The following is an 8,526-nucleotide window of genomic DNA, read 5'->3' on the forward strand; positions in this document are numbered from 1 at the left end:
GTTGTTAACCAATGTCATAAAACAGCATGTGTGTTACTGTTACATGAGAAACTATCTGTTCTGTAAGCCTTCACCTGAAGTACAATAAAATATTTAAAAAACAACAACAACAACACTGTAGTATATCCATACCATGGAATGTTATTCTGTGATAAAAGGAAACATGCTGTCAAGCCACGAAAAGGCATGGAAGGATCTTAAATGAATATTACTAAGTGAAAGAAGCCAATCTGAAAACACTCATACTGTATGATTCCAAGAATATGTCGTATGAAAAGCAAAACTACAGACAGTAAAAAGATTAGTGTTTGCCAGGGGAAAGACAAAAGGGGAAAGGGATGAATAAGTGGAGCACAGAGGATTTTTAAGGTAGTGAAGCTGCTCTGCATGAAACTGTAACGGTGGACGCATGCCATTGTAATCAAAACAGCCTGGTACTGGATCAATGAAAAAAACATAGACCAATGTAATAGGATTGAGAACCCAGAAATAAATCCATCCATCTACGGGCAGCTGGTTTCTGACAAGGGATCAAAGTCCATTCAATGGGGAAGAAGCAGTCTCTTTAAAAAATGGTACTGGCAAAGCTGGATATTTATTTTCAGAAAAATGAAACAGGATCAATACCTAACACCAGACACAAAAACTAACTCAAAATGGAGCAAAGACCTAAATGTTAAAGCCAAAGCTATAAAGTTCCTGAACGATAACAGGGACACAACTATAGGACCTGATTTTTTTCAGTAACAGATTACCAAACGCAACGAAAAATGCACGAGCAATGGAAGACTACATAACTGGGACCTGCTAAAAATTAAATATATGCAGTCATCAAAAAACTTTATAAAAAGATTAAAAAGAGAACCTACACGTTTGGAAAAAAAATCTTTGAGAATGATATATCTGATAAGGGTCCAATCTCTAAACTATGTAAAAACAACAATTCAACAACATAAAGACAAACAACCCAATTAAAAAATGATCAAAGGACATAAACAAACACTTCACCAAAGACAACATTCAAGTGGCCAACAAACATGAAAAGATGCTCGTGATTATTAGCCATCAGACAGATGCAAATCAAAACTACAATGAGGTATCATCTCACCCCTGCAAAGATGACACTGATCAAAAAAACAGAAAACAACAAACGCTGGCGAGTTTGCGGGGAAATTGGAACCCTGCTCCACTGCTGGTAGGACTCTAAATTGGTTCAGTCACTGTGGAAAATGTATGGCACTTCCTCAAAAAGCTAGAAATACCCTATAATCCAGCAATCCCACTCCTAGGCATGTACCCTAACCCATAGCTGTTGAGTCGATTCTGACTCATAGCGACCCTATAGGACAGAGTAGAACTGCCCCATAGGGTTTCCAGTGAGCGGCTGGTGCATTCTAACTGCCGACCTTATGGTTAGCAGTTGTGCTCTTAAGGACTGCACAACCACGGCTCCAGGCATATACCCTAGAGAACTAAAACTACAGACACAAACATATGTATGCACACCTATGTTCACTGCAGCATTATTCACAATAGCAAAAAGATGGAAACAACCTAACTGTCCACCAAAAAAGATGAATGAATAAACAAAATATGGTATAAACATACAATGGAATACTATGCACCAATAAAGAATAATGTTGAGTTCTCAGAATATACTATAATGTGGCTGAGTCTGGAGGACATTATGGTGAGTGAAATATGTTAATCACAAAAGGACATATACTGTATGATCCCATTATTATAAAAAAATGATAGGTATATATATATACACATACAGAAAGCAACATTCTTTGATGGTTACCAGGGATGGGAGGGAGAGGAGGGGGAATCACTTTCTAGATAGTACACACTTGTTAGTTTTGGTGATGGGTAAGGCAATACCCAAAAAGGGTGAAGTCAGCACAACTTGACCAAGATAAAAGATGACACTAAGTACACAAGAAAAAAGGACAATCTCGACAAATGCTATAACAGATACAATTTTGCAACAACAGTAATAACAACTAAAAAATATGTGTGGTTACATAGGTAGATATGTAAGCTTATATATATGTGAAGGAGCCCTGCTGGCACAGTGGTTAACAGCTACAGCTGCTAACCAAAATGTCAGCAGTTCGAATCTACCAGCCCCTCCTTGATAACCCTATGAGGGAGTTCTACTCCATTCTTTAGGGTCGGTATGAGCCAGAATCGACTCTATGGCAACGGGTATATGAATTGTTTATTTTTAAAAAAGAAAAAGAAAATCACAATGAGATGCCATTTTACTCCCACTAGGATGGCAAGAAGGAGCCCTCGTGGTGCAATGGTTAAACACTCGACTGCTAACTGAAAGGTTGATGATTTGAACCCACCCGCCACTCCAAAGGAGAAAGATGTAGCAGTCTGCTTCTGTAAAGATTACAGCCTACGAAACCCTAAGGGGCAGTTCTACTCTGTCCTATAGTGTTGCTATGAGTCAGAATCAACTCTACGGCAACAGGTCAACGGGTAGGATGACTAAAATTAAAAATGAATAACTAAACAGAAAATAAATGTTCGTAAGGATGTGGGGAAATTGGAACCCTTATCCATTGCTGGTGGGAATGTGAAATGTACAGCCATTGTGGAAAACAGAATGGAGGTTCATCAAAAAACTAAAAATAGAACTACTATATGACCCAGCAATTCCACTTCTAGGTGTATAGCCAAAAAACTTGCAAGCAGAAATTCAAACAGATACTTGCACTCCACTGTTCAAAGCAGCACTACTCACAGTAGCCAAAATGTGGAAATAAACTAGATGCCCATCTACGGATGAATGGATACACCAAATGTGGTACATGCATACAATGGAATATTATTCAGCCAGTAGAAGAAATGAAGTCTTGATACATGCTACAATGTGGATGGAGCTTGAAGACATGCTGAGTGAAATAAGTCAGTCGCAAAAGGACAAATATTGTATGGCTTCACTTATATTAAAAGTCAAGAAAAGACAAATGTATAGACATCAAGGTTTATTAGTAGTTTCCAGTGGGAAGATGGAGCGGGAGAGGAAAGTATGGCTTATGGAGTACTGAGATTTGGTTTATGGTGATGGAAAAATATCATTGATTAAGGGTAGTGTTGCACAGCTGATTAATGTAATTGCTGTCAATAAGTTGCATATCCGTTTAAAGTTGAATTGCCAAAAGTTGTGTAATAGATTTATAACAATGACAAAAAAAAGAGTAGCTGCTGAGACCGCTTATGTACGACCAAACACCTCCTGGGATTTGGTTCCTTCATTTGGAGGTTTAGGGTCATGGTTTCATGGAATATACCAGTTAATTGGCCTAATATCTTCTACCTCCTAGTTTGCGAAGTAGCACTTCTAGTGCCTGGGGTCTTAAAAGCTTGCAAGTGGCCATCCAAGGTACAACAATTGGTCTGTACTCATCTGGAGCAGCAGAGGAAGCAGAGTCAGGAATAGGAGGAGGAAACGCCATGACACCAGAAGAACAGGGTGGTGCTTGACTACCATTACTGAACATTTAGATCTAAGATTCTATAGAAGAATTCTGATCAAAAAGGGGTTAAAACAGACGAGAATTTCAAATTCTCATGGAATCCAGATATTCTGGAGCCATAGAGGCTGGATGAACCCCCAAAACTATTGCCTGAGATTATCTTGACACCTTAAACCTTAAACCAAAAATGTTCCCTGAAGTCTTCTTAAAACCAAACAATACTTTAGCTTAACTAGTAAAGAATGTCTTCTTTGAGCATTGTGCTCTTTAAAGATCTATCCACATGGGATCAAACTGACAACACCAACTTGAAAGATTAGATAGGAAACCTAGGAGGAGTGAGTTTGTGGAGGAGGAACAACTCAGAAAAGGAGGGTGAGAATGGTTGCACACTCAAAGAATGAAATCAATGTCACTGAATCATATTGTAGAAATTATTGAATTGTGTATATTCTACTGTGTGTATTCTCCACAACAAAAATAAAATAAATTATAAAAAATAATGATAAAAACTTTAAAAGCTTGTGATTTATAGATACAAGAGCCACAACTACACTGGAGAGCACAAGTTCTTTCAATAATCTTTCCAAGGGAAAAAAACTTGAGAGATTCTATGATTAAGGAGATTCTCTGGGCTGGTAAATGTGTATGCACATTTGCCAGTCGCTCTCAAGCCAAAATTCATTCTACTGTAAACAATGGGACTTTAGGAAGCTACAGCTGATGACTCGGCCTCTCTCATATCTTGCTGCTGCTCCTTTCTTGTATCCTTAGCTAGTTGTTAGCAAAGATTAATGCTGGGGAAGCTTTGTATTTCCTGTGAGTCTACATGACAATTCCCTGCTTTGTGCAGCCTGTCTTCTAAAAAGGGGACCCTCTGTAATTTCATCTTTATGTCAATGCTTTAGGCTGCCATGATTTCAATATGAATAACAAGCAGTGCCAATAAAAAATATAAACTTTTAGTATATGTTCTTATACTGTAATGGATTTACCTCTCTTAAGATATAGTATTGCCACCATTACCTACAGTTGTTGCCAATTTTCCCATCACCATAAACAAAAAACTCACTGCTCCCTAAACAATGGCTCTCCCTTTCCCGAATATAATTGATATCCTTAAGTTGTACACCTGAAAAATGTTGAATTGAAAAATGTTGTTATGTATATACTTACAATAAAATGCATATGTATGTATGTGTATGCATATTGCATATATATATAGATCCCATGCACAATAGGATCAGACTTTTGTGATCCGTAGATCACATATATACCCTGTGGATCACAAAGCTCCGATCTCATTGTGCATGGGGTACACCTATGTATCGGCGGCAGCTCACAACAGCAAGCCATAGGTGGCTACCGAGCACTTGAAACGTGCCTAGTCTGAATTGAGATGTAGTGTAAGTATACAGTACACATTGGATTTCCAAACTTAGCACCAAAAAAGGTTAACTATCTCATTAATAATTTTTAGACTGATTACATGTTGAATTAATACTACCCCAGATTTTATTGTTAAATGAAACGTATTATTAAAATTTATAAAAAGATATAGCATTGAATAAGGCAATAAAAAACAAAAGGAAACTTTTAAAATACCTTTATTTTTCTCATTGGGTGGCTATCCCATCACACATTTCATCTGCTGTACAATTTTATTTGGATATTTCTGCTGATCTTCACTACTTCATGATGTGTTTCATTCCTTGGATTCTTCAGTGCGTGTTATTATCAATGTTTCCACTGTATTAAAACAAATTAATGGGATACTCAGTACTCCAGAGAAATGTCGTCAAGTTCTTTCAACCCATCTTACATAGTCAAAAAAAAAAAAACTTGGTAGGTGGCCTTATACTACCCTGTGGACCTGAGAAAGACGCACTCTGAGAGAGAAGAGACCGTCTTCTACATTCTTGTCTCGTTACACAGAAAGTACCATTCAGAAGGTAAACACTATGCCCTATAGGAAAGTGTCAGTTGCATACATACAGATTTGGTTAGGGTTACGGCATTCCAGATCCGAAGAAAAGTTTGGTAGACTTCTCTCTGCTTCTTACTTTTCCTTATGGATTGCTCCTCCAGGAAAACATAAATGCAGCTAACGCGTAATGAAACACCTGTGGTATTTCCATATAAACATCATTTAAGATAAAGCTGATCATTTGGAATATTTCTCTAACCTGGCACCTAAAAAGCAACATGCAAGCTAGGAAGGCCACCTAAGAGTTCGTAAACACCTAAACAACTTGGATTACTGGAACAATAGGAGTAATGCTTTGATGTCTGTTCTTCATGCCTCTTCAACCACCACCAGCAGAGTGGTCAGAGTGCCACAGAGGAGGAAGGTATGTTCCAAGACACATGCTAGGATTTCAATAGATTGAATTTTGGAAGTTTGCTTTATTCTCACTCCAGCACCCTCAACCCTCACCCCACACACTTACACACACTCCCCACCAACATTGATGGCTCCAGTCCAAAGGTGGTGGGATGACAGACTGACAGGAGAGAAGGAAAAGAAAAGATAGAAGGCAATTTTTATGTAAGAAAATGTGCTTTTAGACCAGACTTAACTGGTCTGACAGAGGCTGGAGAAATGCAGAGAGTATGGCCCACGGACACCCTTTTATCTCAGAACTGAAGTCACTCCTGAGGTTCACCCTTTAGCCAAAGATTGTAGTTGTTAGGTGTCATCCAGTCAGTTCCAACTCATAGTGACTCCACGTACAACAGAACGAAACACTGTCCGGTCTTGCGCCATCCTCACAATCGTTGTTATGCTCAAGCCCATTGTAGCAGCCACTGTGTCAATCCCAAGATTAGACAGCCACACGAAACAAAATGAGATTAAATGGGCACACCAGCCCAGGGGCGAGGAGAAGGCAGGACAGGACAGGAAAGCTGGTAATGGGGAACCCAAGGTCAAGAAGGGGAAAGGGTTGATAAGTCGTGGGGTTGGCAACCAATGTCACAAAACAATATGTGTATTAATTGTTTAAACAGAAACTAATATGCTCTGTAAACATTCCTCTAAAGTACAATAAAAAAAAAATAAACGGAAACTAAAATGTGCTTTTGAAGCAGGAAACACATTGAGAGCAGAATCCACATTACAAACCAGATCCTCTGTATTTGGATAAGATAAATTAGAATATTGCCCAAAAATTATAACTTTTGTTGAAGTTCCAATAAAGTTATTGAACTTTTTTTGACATGTAAGATCTTATAAGGAAATAAAGCCATGCTCTTTGCCCTAAATGTGACAACAGTTACACCCTCCACGGTAGTTAGAACTCTTGAGTTGTCAGTTCAGATTCCTCTGTCTGCTTCTGCAACATTGTTTTATCACTGACTGTGAATCTCATCTAACTTGGATGATGAACTTATGCCCGTGGAGACTTCCTTTTCTCTCCTACTCTCTTGAACAACTCTGGTGGGATGAGAGTTTTTAGCACAAGCAGATAAATTAGAAATGGAAAAACTCTTTAGGCCATCAAATCCTCCCCTAGGTCGTCCCTCTGAAAATGCAGTTTTCATAATTGCACATTAAGATAAATGTTTTTCCCCAAATTTTCCCATTTTACTTGCTTAGACATGCTCCAAACAGATGATCAGTATGTGGCATCTAGATTTCCTAGGACATAAACAGGGGGTGGCAAAGCTGCACACTATGCTGCAAGTCACAGCTAGATTAATAAGTCAAGATACCTACCTAGCAGGACTTTTAATCGGAACGTGGTTTTTCTTGTGGCTGGACAAAGTGACTTAAATAATCGCAGTAGCTTTTGTTCACAGCACATTAAAGGGTTGTCACAGGGAAAGGCCTTGTGGTAGAAACAGCCTTGGCCCTGGAGTGAGGAGGCCTGGATCCCAGTCCTGCCCTGTGGACAGGAACCTGGGGTGGAAGAAGGGCCAAGTGTCTCCGCCATTCTGGGGTCTGCATTTCCTCACTGTTAAAATAACAGGAGATAGGCTCATCTCTGAGATGCCTCCACACTCTAGCATTCTACAAAGATGACTTCAGAGGACATAGAGTTGTAAAACATGGGTGCATGCACTCTCGAAGCACCCGACCTGAGCTACAGTCACAGTTCCACTATGGGTGAGCTGTGGGGCCCTGACCATTTGCTGAGCTTCCTTGGTGATGAGCTTCATCGTCTGAATAAGGGGATAATAATGGCACCTATCCCCCACAAGTCTGTCAGTTTTTGTACTGTGGGGGCTTTTGTGTTGCTGTGATGCTGGAAGCTATGCCACTGGTATTCTAATACCAGCAGGGTAGCCCATGGGGGACAAGTTTCAGCTGAGCTTCCAGACAAAGACAGACTAGGAAGAAGGACCCAGCGGTATACTTCTGAAAAGAATTAACCAGTGAAAATCTTATGAATAGCAGTGGAACATTGATATAGTGCCAGAAGACAAACACCTCAGGTTGGAAGGCACTCAAAAGACGACTGGGGAAGAATTGCCTCCTCAAAGCAGAGTCAACCTTAATGAAGTGGATGGAGTCGAGCTTTAGAGATCTTCATTTGCTGATGCTGCATGACTCAAAACGAGAAAAAACAGCTGCAAACATTCATTAATAATTGGAACGTGGAATGTGTTGTCGTTAGGTGCCGTCGAGTCAGTTCTGACTCATATCGACCCTATGCACAACAGAACGAAACGCTGCCCGGTCCTGCGCCATCCTCACAATTGTTGCTATGCTTGAGCCCATTGTCACAGCCACTGTGTTAATCCATCTCTTGAGGGTCTTCCTCTTTTTGGCTGGTCCTCTACTTTACCAAGCAAGATGTCCTTCTTGAGGGACCAATACCTCCTGATAACGTGTTCAAAGTATGTGAGACGCAGTCTCGACATCCTTGCTTCTAAGGAGCATTCTGGTCGTACTTCTTCCAAGACAGATTTGTTTGTTCTTTTGGCAGTCCATGGTATTTTCAATATTCTTCACCAACACCACAATTCAAAGTAGTCAGTTATTCTTCGGTCTTCCTTATTCACTGTCCAGCTTTCACATACATATGAG

At 39.7% G+C, this 8,526-nt stretch overlaps 1 long non-coding RNA gene across 1 annotated transcript in view; it reads right to left on the bottom strand.

Annotated features, from left to right (window-relative positions):
- Positions 1–4,577: 4,577 nt before the first annotated feature.
- The window catches only part of LOC111819367 (uncharacterized), a 38,932-nt gene continuing 34,983 nt past the window's right edge, over positions 4,578–8,526 (bottom strand). Inside the window, exon 5 of the long non-coding RNA XR_002823030.1 lies at positions 4,578–5,243. This is a non-coding gene — a long non-coding RNA (uncharacterized LOC111819367). The remainder of the gene's footprint in view (positions 5,244–8,526) is intronic.

This window comes from Trichechus manatus, unplaced genomic scaffold (genome assembly GCF_000243295.1).
Source record: "Trichechus manatus latirostris isolate Lorelei unplaced genomic scaffold, TriManLat1.0 scaffold00416, whole genome shotgun sequence".
Classification (NCBI taxonomy): domain Eukaryota; kingdom Metazoa; phylum Chordata; class Mammalia; order Sirenia; family Trichechidae; genus Trichechus; species Trichechus manatus.